The following is a 26,691-nucleotide window of genomic DNA, read 5'->3' on the forward strand; positions in this document are numbered from 1 at the left end:
GTGGCCATCTTCATCATGTCGGCGCTCTCCATGATGAGGAGGGAGTAGTTCACTCTCGGGGCTGAGGGTATGTACCAGTAGCTATGTGTTTGATCTCTGTTCCTCGTGTTCTTGAGGTGGTGCGATCTTGATGTATCGCGAGCTTTGCTATTATAGTTGGATCTTATGATGTTTCTCCCCCTCTACTCTCTTGTAATGGATTGAGTTTTCCCTTTGAAGTTATCTTATCGGATTGAGTCTTTAAGGATTTGAGAACACTTGATGGATGTCTTGCATGTGCTTATCTGTGGTGACAATGGGATATCACGTGATCTACTTGATGTATGTTTTGGTGATCAACTTGCGGGTTCCATAACATTGTGAACTTATGCATAGGGCTTGGCACACGTTTTCGTCTTGACTCTCCGGTAGAAACTTTGGGGCACTCTTTGAAGTACTTTGTGTTGGTTTGAATAGATGAATCTGAGATTGTGTGATGCATATCGTATAATCATACCCAGTGACATTGGAGTATCTAGGTGACATTAGGGTTTTGGTTGATTTGTGTCTTAAGGTGTTATTCTAGTACGAACTCTATGATAGATCGAATGGAAAGAATAGCTTCATGTTATTTTACTACGGACTCTTGAATAGATCGATCAGAAAGGATAACTTTGAGGTGGTTTCGTACCCTACCATAATCTCTTCGTTTGTTCTCCTCTATTAGTGACTTTGGAGTGACTCTTTGTTGCATGTTGAGGGATAGTTATATGATCCAATTATGTTATTATTGTTGAGAGAACTTGCACTAGTGAAAGTATGAACCCTAGGCCTTGTTTCAACGCATTGCAATAGCATTTGTGCTCACTTTTATCATTAGTTACCTTGCTGTTTTTATATTTTCAGATTACAAAAACCTATATCTACCATCCATATTGCACTTGTATCATCATCTCTTCGCTGAACTAGTGCACCTATACAATTTACCATTGTATTGGGTGTGTTGGGGACACAAGAGACTCTTTGTTATTTGGTTGCAGGGTTGTTTGAGAGAGACCATCTTCATCCTACGCCTCCCACGGATTGATAAACCTTAGGTCATCCACTTGAGGGAAATTTGCTATTGTCCTACAAACCTCTGCACTTGGAGGCCCAACAACGTCTACAAGAAGAAGGTTGTGTAGAGACATCAAGCAGTTTCTGGCGCCGTTGCCGGGGAGGTGAGTGCTTGAAGGTATATCTTTAGATCTTGCAATCGAATCTTTTAGTTTCTTATTTTATCACTAGTTTAGTCTATAAAAGAAAACTACAAAAAAATGGAATTAAGGGTGCCTCATATGCTTCATCTTTTTAATGTCTTTCGTGAAAATGATGGGAAGGAAAATTGTGCTCAAGTACTAGAAGAAGAATTACATAGAATGCTTTGCATAAAATAAGGGAATGATGAGCATGATTGCAATGTTGTTAGTATGAATTATTTGAATACCCATGATGCTAATGACATGCAAAGCCACAAGCTTGGGGATGCTATGTTTGATGAAGATGATATGTTTTGTCCCCCAAGTTTTGTTGAGCAAATTTATTACGATGAAAGCATGCCTCCTATTTATGATGATTATATTGATGAAAGTGGGTTTGTAAGAGTGTCAACTTTAGGAAGTAATGATCCCACTATTTGGGAGGGTGTTGAATCTTATTGTGATAATTATGAAAGTGGATTTGGAGAGGTCATGACTTTATTTAGTGATGAATCCACTATTTCGGAAGAGGTTCCAATTGATTATGAGAAAAAGTTGCTATCTATGATGATTATTGTGATGACTTGTATGCTATTAAGAATAATGATAACCATGAAACTTGTCATCATGATTTTAATTTTCAATCGGATTATGCCTCACATGATAGTTATTTTGTTGAGTTTGCTGCCACTATTATTCATGAGAAGAAATTTGCTTATGTGGAGAGTAATAAAAATTCTATGCTTGTAGATCATGAAAAGAATGCTTTAGGTGCTGGTTATATTGTTAAATTCATTCATGATGCTACTGAAAATTATTATGAGGGAGGAATATATGCTTGTAGGAATTGCAATAATATCAAGTTTCCTCTCTATGTGCTTAAAGTTTTGAAGTTATGCTTGTTTTGCCTTCCTATGCTAGTTGATTATTGTTCCCATAAGTTGTTTGCTCACAAAATCCCTATGCATAGGAAGTGGGTTATACTTAAATGTGCTAGTCATATTCTTCATGACGCTCTCTTTATGTTTCAATTCTTATCGTTTATGTGAGCATCATTGAAATCATCATGCCTAGCTAGGGGCGTTAAACGTTAACGCTTGTTGGGAGGCAACCCAATTTTATTTTTGTTCCTTGATTTTTGCTCCTGTTTAGTAATAAATAATCCATCTAGCCTCTGGTTAGATGTGTTTTTATGTTTTAATTAGTGTTTGTGCCAAGTAGAACCTTTGGGAAGACTTGGGTGAAGTCTTTATGATCATGCTGTAAAAAGCAGAAACTTTAGCGCTCACGAGATATGATGCCATTTTTTATTGGAGAGTTATTTTAGGTTGATTCTTTTTGCAGATGATTAATAGACAAATTACTCAGGTCCAACAATTTATTTCATAATTGTTGGAGTTCCAGAAGTATACGTTTGATACAGCTTACTACATACTGTTCTGTTTTTGACAGATTCTGTTTTCTATGTGTTGTTTGCTTATTTTGATGAATCTATGAGTATTATCGGAGGGTATGAGCCATAGAGAAGTTGGAATACAGTATATATTACACCAATATGAATTTAGAATGAGTTCACAACAGTACCTAAGCAGTGATTTATTTTCTTATACTAACGGAGCTTACGAGTTTTCTGTTGAGTTTTGTGTTGTGAAGTTTTCAAGTTTTGGGTAAAGGATTCGATGGACTATGGAATAAGGAGTGGCAAGAGCCTAAGCTTGGGGATGACCAAGGCACCCCAAGGCAATATTCAAGGACAACCAAGAGCCTAAGCTTGGGGATGCCCCGGAAGGCATCCTCTCTTTCATCTTCGTTCATCGGTAACTTTACTTGGAGCTATATTTTTATTCACCACATGATATGTGTTTTGCTTGGAGCGTCAATTTATTTTGTTAGGATTTGCTTTCTGTTATTTAGAACAATGTTTTGCATCTTTTATTTCAATAAAAGTGGCATTGATAGCCTTTACTATGCCAATTTTACAAGTCTTCATGTTGCTGTTTGAAAACAGAAAGTTTACCGCTGTTGCAAAAATTCCCTAGAAAAGTCAGAATGTGATAAAATGTTGAAACCTTTTGCATAATAATCTATGATAAATTTACTACAGTGGGAATTTTCTTTCATAATTTTTGGAGCTAGGGAATTATGGATCTTGCTGCATTCTTTACAGACTGTCCTGTTTAGGCAGATTGCTGTTATGTTTGCATTGTTTGCATATGTTTGCTTCTTTAACGATTCTATGTGAGGACAAGACTTCTCCCAATTCAAGACAAGGTTAGTTTCTTCACATCTCTGCAAAACTCGATCAAGGTTGCTCAATCAATCATCAAAAGAAGTTCCATATACGGAGAAATCATCCATGAAAACCTCAACAATCTTTTCACAAAAATCAGAGAATATAGCCATCATGCATCTTTGAAAGGTAGCAGGTGCGTTACATAAACCAAAAGGCATACATCTATAAGCAAAGGTACCCAAAGGGTAAGTAAAAGTGGTCTTTTCTTGATCCTCTATTGACACAAGTATTTGAGAGAAACCAGAATAACCATCTAGAAAGCAAAAATGCGTATGTTTGGATAATCTTTCTAGCATTTGATCAATAAAAGGTAAAGGGTAATGCTCCTTTTTAGTAGCTTTATTTAATTTTCGGAAATCAATTACCATTCTATAACCTGTAATAATTCTTTATGGGATCAATTCATCTTTATCATTAGGAACAACGGTAATACCTCCCTTCTTAGGGACACAATGGACATGACTTACCCACTGACTATCAGCAACGAGATAAATATACCTGTCGGCGTTCTGGGAACGGGGGTCCCCAGACTTGCCTGCCTGCGTCCCACGGCGTGGCTAAGCAAGCAGGCCGTACGGCCCATCTTCATCAACAAGGCATCCAAGACCCTCGCGAGGGTCCAAGCCTCGCGAGGCGGACGACGCAAGACCTCCTCTGGAGTAGCCTAGCCAGGCAGGCTCACGAGGAGTGGAGATATCAAGGCGGGGCAAAACCTCACGAGGCTCTCGTGACGTGAGCCATGACGAACGACACCAGGCGGGCGCCAGCGCGCGCAGCGTCCTTATTTCCTCTTTGGTGCTAAGGAGGCCAGCGCAGGCGAGGAGTACCGAGGCATCAGGCAAAGGTTGCTATATTGGTGTAACGAGACCAAGACCAGGAGGACGGCAAGACGGAGGTCATCGTGAAGCCCAAGACGGCGTCACCACCAGAGCTTTTCGCAGGCGAAGACCACTTTTGTCAGGATAGCTTGTACTAGCTGCCCCCCTTTAAATTTGCCCGCCGTTGTTGGCTCCCTTCCCGCTCGATATTTGGGAAGAGGACCAGGGCCTATATAAGTAAAGCTAGCCACCATAGTAGAGGCATCTCATCTTAGCTTGATCCAACCCGATCGAGAGCCTACCCTAGCCACAAGAACACCTCAACCTCAGGAGGCTGTTCTTCCCTTGTACTGTTCATCATCAGCCCTAGAGGCAATCCACCACCACCACACTGGAGTAGGGTATTACACCACAACGGTGGCCCGAACCAGTATAAACCTCGTGTCTTTCTGTGTTGCGAGTTCGTCGAGTTCGTCCGCGAGATCTTAGCGAGCTAGGGCATAGATCGGTAGGTGGGAAAGACTTCGCGCGCACCCCAGTGTTCGAACCTTAAGGGTTTGCCGGAACCCCACATCCGACATTTGGCGCGCCAGGTAGGGGTGCGCCGTAGCTTCCCTTCCATCAGTTCGTCGCTCCGTCTCTCCGTCGTCTCCATGGCGGACGCTCGCCGTGCTCGAGCTGAGCGTCGGGCTGCCCTCACCGCCCGCGTCGCTCAGACGGCTCCCGTTGGCGGGCCACCTCGTCGTTCTCCGTCTCCCGCCGCCAACGCTGCCACTGGCTCGGCGGGGAACGAGCAGCAGGCGTCCTCGCTGCATCCTTTGGTACGACAGGACGGCCGCACCGCTACTCCATCACTGACCGCTGCCGGTTCTTCGTCTCACGCGTGCCGCGCTCCCATGGAGGCACGGGCCGCGCTCCCATGGAGGCACGGGCCGCGCTCCCATGGAGGCACGGGCCGCACTCCTCACGGCGAACGAACTCCTGCGCTACCGCCCCGTCGACGACCTCTATGAGGAGTGGCTCGACCGCGTCGCCGAGCTCGTCCGCGCCGCAGGGGGCTCTCCGGCGCCGTCCCTCTCTCTGCCTCCCCCTCAACCAGCCATGGGCGACGAGGCTCATGGCGTGCCTCCACCACCTCTGCCCCAAGACGGCGCCTTGGCTCCAAGGCGCACGGCTCCGCGGCGTGATCCGCCGCGCCCGGTGCCCGCGCGCGAAGAGAGAAGCTGCCAAGAAATCCCGCGGTTGCGAGAAGCTGCACCTGCGCTCCCCGCGCCACCTCCTCAAGACCGCGCACCGCCTGCAGCGGCGCAACGCGGACCTCGTCAAGACCAAGCTCCACCTCTGAAGCAGGCCCCGGCAACCACGGCCGACTGCCGTGCCTTCACCCCCGAGCTGCGTAGCGTCGCCTGGCCAGGCAAGTTCAAGCTGGATCTGCCTCCTCGCTACGACGGCACCGCCGACCCCGCGGAGTTCCTGCAGCTCTATGAGCTGAGCATCGAAGCGGCCAACGGCGATGAAAAAGTCATGGCGAACTGGTTTCCCATGGCTCTCAAGGATGGAGCTCGCTCCTGGCTCCTGAACCTGTAGCACGGCACGATCTCCTCCTGGGACGAGATGCGCGACCACTTCGTCGCCAACTTTCAGGGCACTCGCGACCGCCCACCGGCCGCGGGTGATCTACGCCGCATCAAGCAGCAACCAGGAGAGACCCTCCAGAAGTACATCCAGCGCTTCAACAACACCCGCCTCAAGATCCCCAAGGTCACGGACGAGGCCATCATATCCGCGTTTTCTGACGGCGTCCGCGACGTCAAGATGAAGGAAGAGCTCGCTATCCACGAGGAGCTCTGCACATCTCAGGAGCTGTTCAACCTGGCGACCAAGTGCGCAAGAGCTGAGGAGGGGCGCCTGTCTCTCCTCGAGCTACCAGCTGCAGGAGCGGAGGAGAAGAAGGCCAAGGCCAAGGACGTGAAGCGCAAGGAGGCAGTGGTGCTCGCAGCGGAGCCCGACACCAAGCGGGCCAGAGATCAGCCCGAGTCATCCAAGAACGGCCAACCGTTCTGCGCCTTCCACAACCTGAACACCCACAACGCCAGCGACTGTCAAGAGCTCAGAGCCATACGGGAAGGACGCTTCGGTCGACGCCCCGAGCGCAACGACTGGGGCTACAGCCATGGAGGAGGACGAGGAGGCGGACGCTGGGACGACCATGGCCCGTGCCAGGAGTGGCGCGACCGACCTCGTGAGGACCGCTGGCAGGACCAACCTCACGAGGGCGCCTGGAGGGACCCGCCTCATGAGGATCGCCCCCAGGGCAACACCGGTCGTCCCCCGCTGCCGCCACCAAGAAGGAACGATGACCACCACCAGGACGAGGGGGCTGGGGGCTTCTAGGAGCCAAGTGCAATCTCCTGCATTTTGGGCGGCGCCCAGGCCCCAGCCTCTCAGCGCATCTTCAAACAGTTCGCTCGCGAGGTGAATGCGGTGCTCCACAAGCTCGAGGCCACGCGCCCGCTCAAGTGGTCCCAATGCGCCATCACTTTCAACTCGGCGGATCAGCTCAAGTGCGCAGCCACCGCTGGCGCCCTCCCTATGCCGTGTTCCCCAGTCATCAACAATGTGAGGTCACCAAGACCCTCATCGACGGCGGCGCAGGGCTCAACGTCCTGTCCGTCGACACGTTCGACAACCTTCAAGTGCCATATGAACAGCTCCAGCCCACCAAGCCTTTCTCAGGAGTGACCGACGGTTCCACCACACCGATAGGGCAGGTCCGCCCGCCTGTCACTTTCGGGGAGCGCAAGAACTACCGCACCGAGCTCATCGACTTCGACGTCGCGCACATCCGCCTGCCGTACAATGCCATCCTTGGGTATCCAGCCCTGGCCGAGTTCATGGCAATCACTCATCACGGCTACAACGTTCTCAAGATGCCGGGAAGCGGAGGAATCATCACGGTCCCGTGTGAAGAGAGGGATGCGGTGTGCTCCCTCGAGCACGCCTTTCAAGCCGCAGCAATCGACGACCCCGACAGCAGAAGTGAAGGCCCTCCGGAGGCCATCCCCAAGAAGAAGCAGCCGCACCACGTAGGACCTCAGGAGGATGGCGTCGCGGCAGGGGCCTCATCAGGATCGGCGCCCATCTCAAGGGCGCCTCCCTCCGTCGCATAGGAAAGCGCGCCCGGCGCCCTCCTCGGGCAGGGCTCAGGGGCTCTCTCCTGGAGGGCCTCTGACCTTGCCAACCTCACGAGGGAGGCGCTTGGGCACCACTTGGAAGTGTGCTTCGCGGCACATGTTCCTCAAGAGAGCACAGGGCAGGGAGTGCTCACCACTCAGGAGTTCGTCACCAAGACCACCCAGGAACTGCAAGACGCAAGAGCCATGCGCGGCGACCGCCGTTCACGAGGCGCAGCTCCCCATCCTGGCGAGGATGCTGGGCTGCGTGTCTGCATCGACGTCCCAGGGCTCAACAGGGCCGCATCTCAGGAGCGCTTCTGGCCATCGCATGTGGGCCGCTGCAAGGGCCCACCACACAGCTACGTTCGCATGCCCTTCGGCTTGCTGAGCGTGGCGTCAGCCTATCAACGCGACCTGCAGCGTGTCCTGGCGGCTCAGGAGGCCAGGTACCATGCCGTCCTGGAGGAGATGGAGACGGTCTTCAGGGAACCTCCCGAGCCCCCAGAGCCTCCCGAGGCTCAGGGTCCCAGTGGCTCATGAGGAGTCGTTTCTTCGACGCACGCCTTCAGCTGCACCAACTCTACTTCGTCTACAGAACCAGGTGACATCTTCCAAGCTCGTTTAGCTGGGAGCGCCCCTCGGGCTGCATTATTCCCAGGCCACATGGGTCCGTCCCTGTGGCATGTATCCCTTTTGCTTATGTCTTTAGCTTACCTTGCTGGGGGCGCCCTCGGGCTGCATCATCCCCAAGCCGCTCGGGCCGAACCCAGTGGCATGTATCTTCCTGCATTTATCTAAGTTGATCTGCTCTGCATGCTTGGCCTACTCACGGCTATCGCCTGCTCAATCGCCGCCCGCCACGGGTCTGTTCATCCTATGCAATTCGCTTGCACGTTAAAAGGGGGGCTCCTGAGCATCGCAACTCAGGAGCTCTTACTGGCTCTCCAGCCCTCACCCCCTGGCCTTGACCACGGCATCGCGACCTGGCATACCAGCGGCGGCTGAGCTCGCTCGAGGGCCGGGACCTGAGGACGTAGAGTGCTTGCATCTAACCGCCTTGCAGGAACATACAGTCACCAAGACTCAAGACCAGGCGCAACCCGCCTTGAGGTAGGGCCTCGTGAGTCCCGCGCTGGCTCACGAGTGCCCAGATACACCTCGCAGCCCTGCCGTGCAAGCCACGTGTCAGGGCGGGGCTGTACACGCCCCGGGGGCTCCTCCCGGAGGGGGCCCCCATCCCACGCCCAAGTGGAAGCACCATGCTCCGCGCTGGCTGTCGACACTGCCGAGGAGCGGCTATGCCCGTGCACAAGCGGAAGCACTATGCTCCGCGCTGGTGATAAACAACTGAGGGCGGCCCCACGGTCGTACCAACCTCAGGGAGCCCAGAGCTCAGCGCCCAGCCTCACCACAACGCCTCCCCTCGGGAGAGCCGCACGAGGGGGCTGGGCACGGGGGCTGCGCTCGGGTCACGCCCAAGCGCACGCCACCCAACCAGGTCCCCCGGACCTGGGCGTCGCGCGCCCCTCCCGAGGCCTCGGCGAGGGCAGGTATGGAAATTGTTTGCACGTCAAGGGGGACTCCTGAGCATCGCGACTCAGGAGCCTAACTGGTCACGTAGCCCCTCACTCCTTGGTCCGTCCTGGTCTCCGGTCGGCCCAATGGCGGTTGAGGTATGCGCGGGGCCGGGCTCTGCCGACGTAGAACATTAATCTATCCTCACGAACTCTCCCTATATGCTGTTTGCGCGTCAAGGGGGACTCCTGAGCATCGCGACTCAGGAGCCTAACTGGTCACGTAGCCCCTCACTCCTTGGTCCGTCCTGGTCTCCGGTCGGCCCAATGGCGGTTGAGGTATGCGCGGGGCCGAGCTCTGCCGACGCAGAACGCAAAGCAAATAGGAAGGAAATCGCAAAATCTTGAAGCAAATATTACAAACACATTGTCCTCACGACATCAAACGAAAAGTCTAAATGCCTCCACGAGGCCTGATACATGTTGCATGAGCGAAACAGGAGAAACAGCTACAGGTCACCCCTGGACATCGCCATCGCCTGCGGAAGGCGCTTCCCCGTGGGCAACGATGTTCTCGCCTTCACCACCCGCCGCAGGATCGGCAGCGTCGTCGGACAGAGGAGCGGAGACAAAGCCGCGGAACTTCTTCAGCAAGGCCTCCACCTCACCTCGCACGGCTGCGGCGGCGGCCTCACATTGATCTTTAGCAACACGCTCCAGCAGCTCGTCAAGGCACGCGCTGGGGTCGCGAAGGTGCAGATGGCTGAAGACGCGAGTCAGTGCAGCCGAAGACAGGACACGAGCTTCTGCCTCCGCCATGGGACCGAGGCCATCAACGACCTCCTCAAGCGCCTTCACCAAGAGAGGAAGCAGCCGGGCGGGGCTGTCCTCATCAGTGGCCAGCGACTTCTCCAGGCCGTGCTCGTAGAGCGTCTTCAGCGCCTTGCGAGACCTCTCCTCAAGGTCGGCGAAGGCCGCGCGATCTTCGGCCAGGACACGCGCCTTGGCGTCGAGATCGGCCTCCCTCGCCTTCGCCTTCCGCTCCAGCCCTTCCAACCGGCTCCGCTCGGCGGCCTGCGTCTTCTCCAACTCGCCAGCTCGGCATCGCGGTTCTTCACGGTGTCCTCTCGGGCCTTCACCTCCTCCTCCTTCACTTGGCGGCAGCGTGCTTCTTCGGCGTGCTGGTCGCGCAGGCTCTGCAACTCGTCCTCAAGTGCACGGCAGCGGTCGCGGGCGGCCTTGGCGTCTTTCAGCGCCGTCTCGCGATCGGCTGCAGCGTTGGCGGCGCTCTGCTTCTCCTTCTCAGAAGCCGCGGCGGCCTGGCCCAGCGCCGCGTGAATAGCCAAGTCGGAGTGGAGCCAGCCTAAGGCCAGCTCCAGGCGCCCGGCCACAAGACATGGGTCCGCGCTCAGGAGATCCGCCTGCAGCCGGGTCATCTCCGAAAGAGCACGCTCCAGAGCAACAGCAGGAGAAGAACCTGGGAGTGGAGGTGCAGCAGCGGGAGGAGGCGACATCATCACCAGGGCTTGGGGGATCGCGGGCTCCGGAGCAGCTGGGACCTCATCAGCCGCACCAGGCGCCAGCACCTCTGAAGCCAGCGGGACCCTGGGGGCTGACTCCACGCGGCGATGCTCCTCTTGGCCTCGCGAGGACGACCGGGCTGGGGAGACTCGGGCGCTGCTGCCTCCTTTCTCTGTGGGGGGAGGCACGGCCGCTGTGTCTTCCTTCTTCTTCTTCGCCGAAGATGTCGGCCTAATCGACCAAGGGCGAGCGTCAGGAAATGACGAGTACAAACAAGGACAAGGCGAAGCTTAAGACACTTACTGGTGCACCGCAACATACTTCCGCTTGGGGAGCTTGAAGCCTGACAGCTTCGGGACCTGAGGAGCAGGCGTTCGGGCTCCGGCGGCGCCAGGCGGTGCGGAGGCAGAATCGGATCCAGCCCCAGGAGGTGTCGAGGTGGAGGTGGCACCACGGGCCACCAGCGACGACCTACCCCTCATCGGGACGAGGGGTTGCTCCCTCTCCCCTTGGTAGGCGTCGGCCTCGACATCATCAGGAAGGGCGCGGGGAATCTCGGCCTTGCTCAGAGGGGAAGTCTCCCCCACCTCTTCCAGAGTCTTCTCCGAGTCCACCTCCTCTTCCCCCTCTCCGCGGGACTCGCCAGAAGACACCTCCACCGGTTTCTGTGCCGTAGGAGCTCCCGGAAGCGCCGGTGGCACCAGCCCGCGCGCATCAAAAGTCGGCCTGGAGGCGACGAATTCCTCCCGGTCCCTGCGTTGGAACAGGGGAACGAAGGCGCTAGGCGGGTACTCCTGGTTGTCCCCGACTATGAGGCGCAGGACGGCGTCCAATTCATCGCCAGGCAGGTCCCCTGGCCTCAGGCGGGTCTTGTTCTCCTCTTCTTCAAGCTCCTATAGGGGGCGTGCGCGCCTGGAGTGGGGCAACCCGCAGCATCAAGAACTCCCTCAGGAGCATCGCCCCCGTTACCTTGGCCGCCCTCGCGTTGCCCGGCTTCAAGTCGGTCATCATCTGCCCCAACACTGACGATGCCCGCTCATCGACAAGCTCCGCCTTGGGCCACCCCCCGTTGGAAGGGGGCGCCGCCGTTGGCAACGCTAGACGCGGGTCGGCGTGCTTGGCGTCCATCATGACCCATTTGGATCGAATGTTATTGGCCCTCTTCCCGGTGCTCGAGATCGAGTTGGCCTTGCCGCATGCGACGAAATTAGCGCACCCGGAGATGTGCGTCTCGCTGACACGGAGGAAGAAGAAATGGCGCAGGAGCGCCACAGACGGCATCACGCCTAGGTACGCCTCACAGTAGTAGGCGAAGATGGACAGGAGGAGGACAGAGTTGGGATGGAGATGCAACGCCTGCAGACCGTAGTGGTCGAGGACTTCATAAAAGAAATCGGAGAAAGGGGGACCAACCCAACGGCGACGCTGCTCGAGAAGAAAGGGAAGAAGGTGCTCCCCTCAGGCTCCGGCTCGTCGGAAGCAAGCCGGAATTCCGTCTTCCCCCACTCATTGCTCTCCCCGGCCGTCAGTAGACGCACGGAGGCGAGGCTCTTCTCTGTGATGGTGGGCGCCTCAAGAGCGGGCTCGTACCAAGCCGGTGCTGAGGAAGTCTTGACCTTGCGCGGCACCATGGGCGGCAGATGCAGAGCAAGGCTGGAGCAGGTCTGGAGGTAGCGGCGATGAAGAGCGAGAAAGGGGATCTGGAGTGAGGCGATGAAGAAGCAATGAAGGCAAGAACTGCCCGCGCCAGCCTTTTGTCAGGACAAGCAGTTGCCGAGGCAGCGTGGGGAAGCGGAGACGCCCACGTCCAATCAACCGCCACGCATCAACCGAGGCCGCAGGCTTTTGGGGCCCGCGGTGCTCGGAACTTGACCCTTGGCTTCGCCGCGAAGCCAAGCCCGAGCGCACCTTGGGCCCGGGGGCTACTGTCGGCGTTCTGGGAATGGGGGTCCCCAGACTTGCCTGCCTGCGGCCCACGGCGTGGCTAAGCAAGCAGGCCGTACGGTCCATCTTCATCAACAAGGCATCGAAGACCCTCGCGAGGGTCCAAGCCTCGCGAGGCGGACGACGCAAGACCTCCTCTGGAGTAGCCTAGCCAAGCAGGCTCACGAGGAGCGGAGATATCAAGGCGGGGCAAAACCTCACGAGGCTCTCGTGACGTGAGCCATGACGAACGACACCAGGCGGGCGCCAGCGCGCGCAGCGTCCTTATTTCCTCTTTGGTGCTAAGGAGGCCAGCGCAGGCGAGGAGTACCGAGGCATCATGCAAAGGTTGCTATATTGGTGCAACGGGACCAAGACCAGGAGGACGGCAATACGGAGGTCATCATGGAGCCTAAGACGGCGTCACCACCAGAGCTTTTCGCAGGCGAAGACCACTTTTGTCAGGATAGCTTGTACTAGCTGTCCCCCTTCAAATTTGCCCGCCGTTGTTGGCTCCCTTCCTGCTCGATATTTGGGAAGAGGACCAGGGCCTATATAAGTAAAGCTAGCCACCATAGTAGAGGCATCTCATCTTAGCTTGATCCAACCCGATCGAGAGCCAACCCTAGCCACAAGAACACCTCAACCTCAGGAGGCTGTTCTCCCCTTGTACTGTTCATCATCAGCCCTAGAGGCAATCCACCACCACCACACTGGAGTAGGGTATTACACCACAACGGTGGCCCGAACCAGTATAAACCTCGTGTCTTTCTGTGTTGCGAGTTCGTCCCCGAGATCTTAGCGAGCTAGGGCATAGATCGGTAGGAGGGAAAGACTTCGCGCGCACCCCAGTGTTCGAACCTTAAGGGTTTGCTGGAACCCCACATCCGACAATACCTGCCTCCACTAGCTTTAGTATTTCTTTTCTTACCACTTCTTCCATCTTAGGATTTAACCGTCGTTGGTGATCAACAACTGGTTTAGCGTCTTTCTCCAATTTTATTTTGTGCTGGCATAGAGTGGGACTAATTCCCTTAAGATCATCAAGAGTATATCCAATAGCAGCACGGTGCTTCTTCAGAGTTTTCAATAATTTCTTTTTTTCATGCTCTGAAAGGTTAGCACAGGATATATCTTTTTCTCATCAAGATAAGCATATTTAAGAGTATCAGGTAATGGTTTAAGCTCAAACATGGGATCACCCTTGAGTGGAGGAGGATCCCCTAGGATTTCAACAGGCAAGTTGTGTTTCAAAATAGGTCCTTGTTTAAAGAATACTTCATCTATTTCCCTTCTTTCATTCATAAACATATCATTTTCATGGTCTAGCAAATACTATTGTAAAGGATCATTAGGAGGCACGGCAATAGAAGCAAGACCAATAATTTCATCTTTACTAGGCAATTCCTCATCACGGGGTTGTCTACGAAATTTAGCAAAGTTAAACTCATGAGACATATCCCCCAAACCAATAGTAACAACATCCTTTTCGCAGTCTATCCTAGCATTAACAGTATTCAAGAAGGGTTTACCAAATATGATGGGACATAAGTCATGTTGTGGGGACCAAGAACAAGAAAATCAGCAGGATATTTAACTTTCCCACACAAGACTTCAACATCTCTAACAATCCCAACTGGTGAAATAGTGTCTCTATTGGCAAGCTTAATTGTAACATCAATTTCCTCTAACTCAGCAGGTGCAATATCATGCGTAATTTCTTTGTATAAGGAATGAGGTATTGCACTTGCACTAGCACCCATATCACATAAGCCATGATAGCAATGATCTCCTATTTTAACAGAGATAACAGGCATGCCTACAACAGGTCTATGTTTATTTTTAGTATCAGGTCTTGCAATTCTAGCAGCTTCATTACAGAAGTAAAAAAGCATGCCCGTCAATATTATCAGCCAAGAGATCTTTAACCATAGCAATACTAGGTTCAACTTTAATTTGCTCAGGGGGTTTGGGTGTCCTAATATTACTTTTGTTGACCACAGTTGAAGTTTTAGCATGATCCTTTATTCTAACAGGGAAAGGTGGTTTCTCAATATAACCAGTAGGAACGATAGGATCATTATAAGTGATAGTCTTTTCTTCAACTTGAATAGGTGCAACTACTTTTACTTCAATGGGAGGATTATATTTAAACCACTTCTCCTTAGGGAGATCAACATGAGTAGCAAAGGATTCACAAAAAGAAGCTACTATCTCAGATCAAGTCCATATTTAATGCTAAATTCACGGAAAACATCGGTATCCATAAAAGATTTAACACAATCAAACTTAGGTGTTATACCTGACTCCTTACCTTCGTCAAGATCCCAATCTTCAGAGTTGCGTTTAATTCTTTCCAATAAATCCCATTTGAATTCAATAGTCTTCATCATAAAAGAGCCAGTACAAGAAGTATCGAGCATGGGGCGATTATTGAGAGAAAGCTAAGCATACAAATTTTGAATAATAATTTCTCTTGAGAGCTCATGATTGGGGCATGAATATAACATTGACTTAAGCCTCCCCCAAGCTTGAGCGATGCTTTCTCCTTCGCGAGGCAAAAAATTATATATATAATTACGATCACGATGAACAAGATTCATAGGATAAAACTTCTGATGAAATTCCAATTTCAATCGGTTGTAGTTCCATGATCCCATATCATCACATAGCCTAAACCATGTCAATGCCTTTCCCTTCAAAGATAAAGGGAAGCCCTTCTTCTTGATAACATCCTCGGGCATACCTGCAAGCTTAAATAATCCACAAACTTCATCCACATAGATTAGGTGCAAATCGGGATGTAATGTTCCATCACCTGTGAAAGGATTAGCTAGCAGTTTCTCTATCATACCCGAAGGAATTTCAAAGTAAACATTTTCCGTAGGTTCAGTAGGTTGAGGAGAAACTCTTTGCTCTACTGGTCGGGGTGAAGATACCCCGAACAAGCCCCTCAAAATATTATGTTACATAGTGACAAGTGACAGTAAATTTCAGCACACTATATAAATTTTTCCTTACCAAATTCCACCTACCAAAGGCGCTTCACTCCCCGGCAACAGTGCCAGAAAAGAGTCTTGATGACCCACAAGTATAGGGGATCTATCGTAGTCCTTTCGATAAGTAAGTGTGTCAAACCCAACGAGGAGCAAAAGGAAATGATAAGCGGTTTTCAGTAGGGTATTCTCTGCAAGCACTGAAATTATCGGTAACAGATAGTTTTGTGATAAGGTAATTTGTAGCGGGCAACAAGTAATGAAAGTAAATAAGGTGCAGCAAGATGGCCCAATCCTTTTTGTAGCAAAGGACAAGCCTGGACAAACTCTTCTATGAAGGAAAACGCTCTCGAGGACACATGGGAATTATCGTCAAGCTAGTTTTCATCACGCTCATATGATTCACGGCCGTTACTTTGATAATTTGGTATGTGGGTGGACCGGTGCTTGGGTACTGCCCTTTCTTGGACAAGTATCCCACTTATGATTAACCCCTATTGCACGCATCCGAAACTACAAGAGAAGTATTAAGGTAAACCTAACCATAGCATGAAACAAATGTATCCAAATCAGCCCCTTACGAAGCAACTCATAAACTAGGGTTTAAGATTCTGTCACTCTAGCAACCCATCATCTACTTATTACTTCCCAATGCCTTCCTCTAGGCCCAAACAATGGTGAAGTGTCATGTAGTCGACGTTCACATAACACCACTAGAGGAAAGACAACATACATCTCATGAAAATATCGAACGAATACCAAATTCACATGACTACTTATAGCAAGACTTCTCCCATGTCCTCAGGAACAAACGTAACTACTCACAAATCATAATCATGTTCATAATCAGTGGGGTATTAATATGCATAAAGGATCTGAACATATGATCTTCCACCAAATAAACTAACTAGCATCAACTACAAGGAGTAATCAACACTACTAGCAACCCACAGGTACAAATCTGAGGCTTTGGGACAAAGATTGGATACAAGAGATGAACTAGGGTTTTAGAGGAGATGGTGCTAGTGAAGATGTTGATGGAGATTGGCCCCCTCCCAAAGAGAGGATCGTTGGTGATGACGATGGCGATGATTTCCCCCTCCCAGAGGGAAGTTTCCCCGGCTGAACAGCTCTGCCGGAGCCCTAGATTGGTTCCGCCTCGTGGCGGCGGAGTTTCTTCCCGAAAGCTTGCTTATGATTTTTTCCAGGGTAAAAGACTTCATATAGCAGAAGATGGGCACCGGAGGCCTGCCAGGGGGCCCACGAGGCAGGGGGCGCGCCCAGGGGGGTAGGGCGCGCCCCCACCCTCGTGGATGGTGGGTGGCCTCCCTCTGGTACTTTCTTCGCTCAGTATTTTTTATTAATTCCAAAATAAATTCCGTGGAGTTTCAGGACTTTTGGAGTTGTGCAGAATTGGTCTCTAATATTTGCTCCTTTTCCAGCCCAGAATTCCAGCTGCCGGCATTCTCCTCTTCATGTAAACCTTGTAAAATAAGAGAGAATAGGCATAAGTATTGTGACATAATGTGTAATAACAGCCCATAATGCAATAAATATCGATATAAAAGCATGTTGCGAAATGGACGTATCAGTATGCCGCATGCACGGCGTGGGGTAGGTGACAGACGCACGGGATATGGGAAGGCGCGCGGTGGCCGATACTTACGCGCCTTTGATTAGGCGGGGAGGGCGGTCGATGGCCTTGCTCGTTGCCACTTGATGAGCCGGTCCTGAACGGGCTCGTCAGAGGCGTAGAGCTAGTCTTTTAGCCTCCCCCGCTTAGCTATAAAAAGGGGACTCAGGGGGAGGAGGAGGAGGAGCACCTCCTCGCGCCTTCCCTTCGTCTTCATTCTCCATCCACCGCCATGGCGAGAGGGCGTGGCCGCGGCCGTTCTTCCGCGGAGGCGACCAGGTCCTCCTCCCGCCAAAGAGCCGCGTCAGTCAAGGAAGAGCCAGCCGCCCAAGGCGAAGGCCATGCTCGAGGTGGGGGTGCCGGACAGGGCCGCGGTCGGCGAGGCGGTCGAAGCAGGGGCGGTCAAGGCCGAGGCGGGCGCGGAAGGGGGACACCCGGGTCATCGCCATCTCCGCCACCGGCTCCTCCTGCTTCGTTGAGCGGCCACGTCAGGGACACGATGCTGGAGTTCACCCTGCAGCTGTGCGAGCCGCCGCGTAGCCGCCTTCGCCTTCTCGAGGCATTCACGAGGGTGCTGGAGATCGACCAACCATCGAGGTTGAGGCTCCACATGACGGGGTGTTGCAACGGCGACATGTGGGTGAACACAGGGTTCCCCGTCCCTCATGTGATTCTCCTTCGCCGGGGGTGGAAATCCTTCGCATGAGCCCATTGCTTGATGAAGGGGCACGTTCTCTGCTTCAATTTGGTGGAGAGTGACCTGCTCTCCGTCAAGGTCTTCGGGCGCTTGGGACACATGCTAGGGTGCTGCGTGGAGAGCTCGACCGACAACGAGAGCTCCTCCTCGAGCGACGGCGACGGGGAGAGGACCGGCAGGGAAGACGACGTGGACGGGTCCAACTAGGCATCGGACGCCCCGTCCCTAGGCGATGCCGGCAGCAGCACCACCTGCACCTGGCCTTCTCCCCGGCAGGACGATCTGTCGGGGGCGGGGTAGTTCTTGGAGGCGGCTCCTCGAGCCGGCTCCTTGAACTTCTAGGGCCGCTGCTTCTGGCGGCTGGCACTGGAGGGCCGGAGAAGACGAAGAAGGCGGGTGGTGGGCCGTCAACTAGGAGTACAATGGCACCAACGCCTTCGTCGCGTATTGCCGGCCCGCTGCCTCATCTTTTGGCTTCTTCCCCGGCACCGTCATCACCAGCCTTCTCTTGGTGTCTTCTGCTGCTCGTACCTCGCCTAGGCGCTTCTTTTGCCCTCCTGTTTGTCCTGGTCTACTTCCTGAGGAGAGGGACAAGAAAGGGATTACGGGCATCTTATCTTTTTTTAAGCCTGCGGGCACTTGTTGAATTCTAGACTTTGTAACCCCTTGCTTGTGCTCTTATCCCGTACGAATTGTGCTTGTTTGATTAACGTATTAATGAAAAAGGGTGTTTGCCGGGGTCTTTTGTGCGTGAGCGAGGCTCACACCAAGGAGTGAGTCCTTGTTATTTTAAATAAACAATGTCGCCCGGCAACAAACCTTGCCATTCTCCTGCCTTATACCACACTTGAACCCACGCCCTTGGCGGGGAGCAGGGGTAGAGTAGGATCGGGCTCCTTGCTTGTTTCCGCTTCCACCGCAACTACAACCAGACTCCGGCCTGAAAGGGATTTCGGGCATGGGGAGGAGGGAGCACGGTGGCGCAGGAACGAGCGATGTTTCATATGTTCAAGTTTCATACGGAAACACATAGCAGGGGAGAGAAAACTCATCTGAACTTGCAGCCCCCCGGCAACCTTGGCTTGTCGGGATCAGGGTGTCGATCCATCTTCTTTTCTCCAAATGGTTCTGCAGGAATGCCTGCGTAGCCTGCGATCCAAAGAAGATGACTAACAAAGACAGAAGAACACGCACTCGACCTCTATGCTAGGGATTAGTTGCTGCCAAGCACTATCAACCCTAACAGAGAGAGACTCAACGTAGCATGCATGCTAATCTAGAGCACCAGCGCTTCATTTATTTATGCTCAGGGTCTGCGCCTAGCTTTGTACATAGGGTTACATGCCTTGCCGGTAAGGCTAGTACAAAATGGGGGTTGCCGGAGCTCCCAGCAACCGCGCCTTAGGGGTAAAACTTGCGAAGGTGTTCGATATTCCAGGAGTTGCTCACTGGAATGCCATCTTCGGTCTCCAGGCGGACTGCGTCGGGCCTGGTGACTCGCATTACCCGATAAGGGCCCTCCCACTTCGGCGTCAACTTGTTTGAATTCTTGGCGGATTGAATCCGCCGAAGAACAAGGTCGCCTTCCTCAAGGCTTCGGGCGTGAACCTTGCGGCTATGATAGCGGCGCAAGGCCTGCTGGTAGCGAGCGGCTCGCACAGCAGCCCGAAGACGATCTTCCTCAAGGAGCTTCGCATCCTGTTGGCGCAACTGTTCTTGCTCAAGCTCATCATAAGCGAGCACTCGAGGTGACCCGTATATGAGTTCCGTGGGGAGAACTTCCTTTGCCCCGTAAACCAGGGCAAATGGTGTCTGGCCAGTAGCTCGATTTGGCATCGTTTTGATCGACCAAAGAATTGTTGACAACTCATCAACCCAGCGCCTTCCGCACTTGTGCAGCTTGTCAAAAGTCCTAGTCTTGAGGCCTCGCAGCACTTCTGCATTCGCCCTTTCGGCCTGGCCGTTACTCCTGGGATGGGCAACAGAAGCAAAACAGACCTTGCCACCGAGGTCTTGAATGTACTGCATGAAGGTGAGGCTCGTGAACTGTGTGCCGTTGTCGGTGATGACTCTGTTGGGCACACAAAAACGGCAGACTAGCCCCTTGAAGAACTTGACGGCTGACTGTGCTGTCATCTTTCTCACTGGTTCCACTTCCGGCCACTTTGTGAACTTGTCGATCGCGACGTACAAGTACTCAAAGCCCCCGACAGCACGGGGAAAGGGGCCCAGTATGTCGAGCCCTCAGACAAAAAATGGCCAGGAAAGAGAGATTGTCTGAAGGGCTTGGGCTGGTTGATGAAGCTTCTTTGAATGGAATTGGCACGCTTCACACTTGGTTACTAGGGCAATCACATCCTGGAGGGCGGTGGGCCAAAAGAAGCCTTGCCGGAACGCTTTGCCGGCAAGGGCTCTCGACCCTATGTGGGAGCCACACATGCCTCCGTGTATTTCTGCCAACAACCTCAGTCCATCTTCCCGAGGAATGCACTTCAACTTCACACCGTTCGATCTCCTTCTTTACAGGGCATCATCCACAAACTGGTACATGCTGGACCGATGGGCTACTTTCTCTGCTTCTTCTTGTTCCTCAGGAAGCTCCCCTGTTTGGAGGAAACGGACGGTGGACTGCGCCCATGCCGGAGCCTGGGGCTCGACGGCAAGGACTAAAGGCACATCTTCGGCCCTAGGGGCAACTGCCTCTATGGCCAGGGCCTGAGGCCCTGCCGAGGGTTGTTGCTCTCCGGCAGGCTTGGGACACCCGACAACGTCCTTGCCGGCGGCTCCTAGGAGCTCGGCGGGAAAGTACTTGCCAGGGCCTGCCTTCCTTCGCTTGTTCGGTCCTGCTGATGGCTCGACAGACGTTGAGTTAATTGAAGCACAACGGTACCTGGTTCCATAGGCAACTTCAGGGCAGCGCGCTTTGACAGGTCGTCAGCAATGCTGTTCTCCGCTCGGGGGACATGCTCTGCTTGCAATCCGTCAAAACGCTCTTCCAACTTTCCCACTTCATCCACGTAGGCTTCCATCAAAAGGGCTCTGGTAATCCTTGTCGATTTGCTTGACGACGAATTGTGAATCACCCCTGACGATGAGCTTCCCGATCCCAAGGTCTGCCGCGATCCTGAGACCGGCAAGCAGTCCCTCGTACTCCGCCGTGTTGTTCGTCGATTTTCCCGGGGAAAGTGCATCTGGAATACGTACTTGAGGTGCTCTCCGGTGGGCGCGACGAGTAGTACGCCGGCACCAGCACCTTGCAATGAGAAAGCTCCATCAAAGCACATAATCCAATTGCGGCACGTTTCCTTGCCGGGAAGGGTGGTCTCTTGAACTTCTTCGTCGGGCGTTGCGGTCCATTCTGCTATGAACTCTGCCAAGGCTCGGCTCTTGATCATTGAAGTACTTTCAAACTTGAGGCCAAAGCTTGACAACTCCAATGCCCACTCCACAATCCTTCCAGTTGCATCTGGGTTGTGCAAGATTCGTTTCAACGGGAGGCGGGTGACAACGGTGATCTCATGTGCTTGGAAATAGTGGCACAATTTTCTCGAGGCCATGAGGAGGCCGAAAAGTAGCTTCTGCATACCAGAATATCTCGACCTAGCCCCCTGCAAGAGGGAACTGACAAAATAAACTGGGTGCTGCACCATCTTCTTCTTCTGCTCAACTTCGCCCATCTGCGCAGACTTCGCCTCGCCGGGACCAGGCCTTGCCGGGGGTTCTGCCTCGCCGGTGTCAAGCCCCGCCGGGGAGAGCCCCAGCCCATCATCTGACGGCTCCGCTGCTACTGCCGCTTCTCCCTCGAGTTCCCTCTGCACCACTAGCGCATCACTGACACTTGGTTCGTTGCCGCTAAGTATGGCAGCAACGGCTCTTGTGGTTTAGGTGCGACTAGTATCGGCGTGGAGGAAAGGTACCTCTTCAAATCTTGTAGTGCTGCCTCTGCCTCCGGAGTCCATTTTACTGGACCCGCCTTTTTCAAAACTTTGAATAAGGGGAGGGCGCGCTCAGCAGATTTGGAGATGAACCTACTCAGGGCAGCAACGCAGCCAGCAAGCCTACGGACGTCCCTGACTCGCTTCGGTGCCTCAATCTGCTCAATGGCCTTGATCTTGTCAGGATTTGCTTTGATTCCGCGTTGAGACACAAAGAAACCAAGAAGTTTGCCAGATGGGACACCAAACACACACTTCTCTGGGTTGAGCTTGAGGTTGATGCGCAGATTTGCAAATGTTTCTTCTAGATCTTGTACGAGCGTGGCCCTGTCCTTGGTTTTGACCACTATATCATCCATATAGGCTTCCATATTTCTATGCAGCTGGGGCTCAAAACCAATCTGGACCGCCCGAGCAAACGTCGAACTAGCGCTCTTCAACCCGAAAGGCATTCGTACAAAACAGTAGGTACCGCATGGGGTGATGAACGCGGTCTTCTCTTCGTCTTCCTTCATCACGAAGATCTGGTGGTATCCTGAATATGCATCGAGGAATGACAGCAGGTCACACCCGGCAGTGGAGTCTACAATCTGGTCGATGCGTGGCAGAGGGAAAGGATCCTTTGGACAAGCTTTATTGATATCTGTGTAGTCAATACACAACCTCCACTTTCCATTCGCCTTATGCACAACCACCGGATTGGCCAACCACGTGGGGTGGAGTACTCCTCTAACCAGGCCTGCCGCCTCCAACTTCCTGATCTCTTCAATGATGAACTCTTGTCGCTCCTAAGCTTGCTTCCTGACCTTCTGCTTGACGGGCCGCGCATGAGGACAGACAGCAAGATGGTGCTCAATCACCTTCCTGGGAACGCCGGGGATGTCAGGTGCTTGCCATGCAAATACATCGACATTCGCCCGCAGGAAGGCGACGAGCACGCTTTCCTATTTGCTGTCGAGGGTGGAGCTTATAGTGAAAGCCCCGCCCATGCCGTCCTCCTTGACGAACACCTTCTTAGTTTCTGGTGGTGCAGCCTTGGACTTCTTGCTCTTGCCCGTGGAGCTCTCTGGCACATCCTCAACGGGAGCACAACACTCCGAAGAGGTGCGCTTGCCTTCTTCCTTCCCGGGGCTTCAACGGCAGGAGCAAGTGCCTTGGCGGCAGTTGCTGCAACTGCCTCTCGGTAGAGTTGGTCTGCGCAGATGAGCGCATCTTCCTTGTCAGAGGGGACGGTGATGATGGTTAGCGGCCCCGGCATCTTCAATGTGTTGTAGGCGTAGTGTGACGCCGCCATGAACTTGGCCAGCGCTGGGCGGCCAAGGATCCCGTTGTACGGCAAGGGGATCTCGGCGACATAAAAAACGATCTTCTCCGTCCTGTAGTTCAGCTCGCCCCCAAACATAACGGGCAGCGTGATTTTACCTTTCGGTTGACTCCTTCCCGGGTTGACCCCTTGGAACGTGCCCGTCTCCTCGAGATCTCCATCAGGAATCTGCAGCTTCTTGATCACAGCGGGCGAGATCAAATTCAGACCGGCCCCACCGCCAACCAGCACTTTGGTCACCTTGAGGTTGCGTATTGTTGGTGATACCAACAATGGCAAACACCCGACCACAGTCGTGCGATCAGGGTGATCCTCGGTGTCAAAAATGATGGGCGTGCGGGACCACTTCAGTGGCTTCTGGGCATCGAACGATGGCTCTGCCGCGGTGACCTCACGCGTCCACTGCTTTAGTTGGCGGTGAGAGGTGTGCAGCGAGGCACCACCGTCGACACGCATGGCCTCCATAGCCTTCTGGAATTCGTGCTTGCCGGACTCGTCGTCCTCGTCATGATCATCATCTTCTTCCTTCTTGTCACGGCCCCGAGCGTGCCTCTCTTGTTGATTATCTTTGCTGCGGCGACCTCCTTGGCCGCCACGCTTCTTGCCGGACCCCTCAGCACCATCCTGACCCTTCTCCTTGTCCCGCCTTTCATATTCAGCTTTCTGCTTTTCAGCAAGCAGCTCAACCTGTCGGCAGTTCTGGAGGTCATGGCCCTTGGTGCGGTGGATCTTGCAGTACTGCTTGTCGGAGCCTCCTGGCTTGTCGGCGGCCACCAAGGCCCGGCAGGCGGTGCACCCGGAAACCTCCTTGCCGGGGTCGTCAGCCTTGGCCTTCTTGGCGGCACTGGGGTCGCCGGATCCCTCAACGGCAAGCACAATATTGCCCTTATGTTTCCTGTTACGGTGCCGGCCCTTCTTTGTCGGGGCGGCGGCGTCTTCGTCCATGGAGTCGGTTTCCGCGCCGGCGTCTTCGCCGGGGTACTTCCTTCCTTCCTCGGCCCAAGCACACCTATCCGCCAGAACATAAAGTTCAGCTACATCCTTGACCTTTCATCGCCAGCTCTTCACGCATCTTGCGGCTGCGTACGTTCTGATGGAACGCACTGATGACAGCGGCGGGATGAACGTCTAGGATGGTGTACTGCACATGGATGAATCTTTGTATGTACTTACGCAGGGACTCACCATCCTTCTGGGGGATGACATGCAAGTCACTTGCCTGGCCAGGAGCTTGGTGGCCTCCGGTAAATGCGCCAACAAACTCGTGGCACAGGTCCGACCAGGAAGAGATGGAATCCACCGGCAGGTGCATCAACCACGACATGACGTTGGGCTTAAGTGCCAACGGAAAGTAGTTGGCGAGCACCTTATCGTCGCGAGCCCCGGTGGCTTGCATCGTGATGGTGTAGAGGAACTCCAACAGGTGAGTCTTGCTGTTGTACTTTTCCACAACATCAGGCTTGAACGTGCGGTAGGAGGGCCACTGGAATTGTCGCAGCTCTCGGGTAAAGGCTGGACAACCCACCTCATAAGGCAGGCCGCCAGGGCCCCCCGGCGCTGGGTGGTCCATAGCAGGCCCCGCATGCCGATCTGACTGATGGTGCGCCTCCCGCCGTCGCTCGATGGTAGTTCGAGCGTCTTCCTGAGCTCGCTCTCGAAGAACTCGATGTTGGTCTGTAACGCCCCGGTTCCGATGCGCCAGGTGTCACCCAGTTATTCGCCGTCCTTGCCTTGTCATCTGCTTGCGTGTTGCATTTTGCCATGTCATGCATCCCATATCATGTCATCATGTGCGTTGCATTTGCATACGTGTTCGTCTCATGCATCCGAGCATTTTCCCCGTTGTCCGTTTTGCAATCCGGCACTCCCAACTCCTCCGGCGCACCCCTCTTGTTTCTTTTCGTGAGCGGGTGTTGAACGTTCTCGGAATGGGCCGAGGCTTGTCAAGTGGCCTTGGTATACCACCGGTAGACCACCGGTCAAGTTTCGTTCCATTTGGAGGTCGTTTGGTACTCCAACGGTTAATCGGGTAACCGCAAAGTCTGTTTGTGTGTTGCAGCAAAACCCCTCTTCAAACAGCCCCAAAACCCCTCTAAGTCTCCGCCATGCTCTCGGTCGTTCGATCACGATCGCGTGGGCGAAAACCGCACCTCGTTTGGACTCTCCTAGCTCCCTCTATCTATAAATAGGCCATCCCCTTCCATTTTCGCGGATGAAACCACCCCTAACCCTAGCCCATCTCCTCCCACCGCGCCGGACACGTCCGCCCCACCGCCGGACGCGTCCATCGCCGCCTCCCGCGCCAATGGCCTCGCGCCACCTGTCCTGGCCGCCGTCCCCGCCGCCGCGGCCTGCCGGGCCCAGGCGTGGCCCGCCCAGGCCCGCGCGGCTGCCCGTCCGCCTCGCCGCGCCCCCGCGCGTCCCCGCTCGCCGGCGCCTCCGAGGGCCGCCGCTCGCCGGCCGCCTCGACCCCGCCACCGGTCGCCCCGGGCCCCGCCTCCTCCGCCGGCCTCCGTCCCGCGCCCCCGCCGCCGTCTGCCTCCCGCGCCGCCGCCTCCTCACCTCTCCGCCCCGCCTCGGCCTTCGCCGCCCGGTGCCGCCCCGGCCTCCTCCAGCCGGCGCCGCCCGAGGCCGCCGCCCGGCGCTCGCCCGCGCGCCGCCTGAGGTCGCCGCGCCGCCGTCCCGCCGCCATCCGGCGCCCCCTCGCCGGGAGGCCTCCTCCCCGAGCCTCGGCGAGCTCCCCCGGCCGGATCCGCCCTCCCTCGCCCTCTCCGGCGAGCTCTCCGGCGAGCTCGCGCCCCTGCCTCGATCCACGCGCGAGGAGCCCTAGATCCGGAATTCTCTGAGGTTGATTTTTCCACCAAGTCTTTTTTGATGTTATTATCATGCCCTGTTCATCATGACATATTTCCTCATCCGCTGTTCCGTTTTGCGTGCATAATATATCGAAATGTTCGTCTCGTGATGCTCTACATTTTGTTCCATTGCACCATGTTCAGTTGAGTCCATTTTGATTCCCAAATCTCTGGTGCAAGAGTGCTAGTTGCTGTTAACTGCTGTTACTTATCAGAACTTGGTGATTTGTTATTTTTGTTGCATTTAATATGTGCATCTTATGGGCATGAGCTCTACATGTGTTTTGTTGTATGCCATGCCATCTTTCCAGTGGTGTATGCCATGTATTTGTTTGATCTCTGTGGTGACTAGCACAAGCATGCAAACTAGGCCCCGTAATGTTTCTGATTTCAGAGACTTAGTGATTTCTCTAAGTCCTTGTCTGCTGTTATTTTGTTGCCATGTAAACTTGATGCTACAGAGATATCCATGCATATTTTGGAGATGTTCAGTAAGGATGTTTTGTAGATATTGTTGTAATGGATCCATTCATGCCCCTGTTTGCAATTATGGAGTGCCATAGCATGACTTAATCTTGCTCTACTTTTGCTATAAAATGTTCCTGGCAGATTGTTTACGTGTTATTCAATTTTACCAAGCTTGTTGTAGTTGGCCCATACATGCTATGTACTTTATCTTGCCATGGTTAGCTTCATAAACATGCCATCTTGCTGTAGGTATGCTTGTTTTGTCATGCATTTCTTTGTGATGAGTGCTTCAAGCTCACAAAGATGCCTTCATAATGTCTG

The sequence above is a fragment of the Triticum aestivum genome, chromosome 5D (assembly GCF_018294505.1).
Source record: "Triticum aestivum cultivar Chinese Spring chromosome 5D, IWGSC CS RefSeq v2.1, whole genome shotgun sequence".
NCBI lineage: Eukaryota > Viridiplantae > Streptophyta > Magnoliopsida > Poales > Poaceae > Triticum > Triticum aestivum.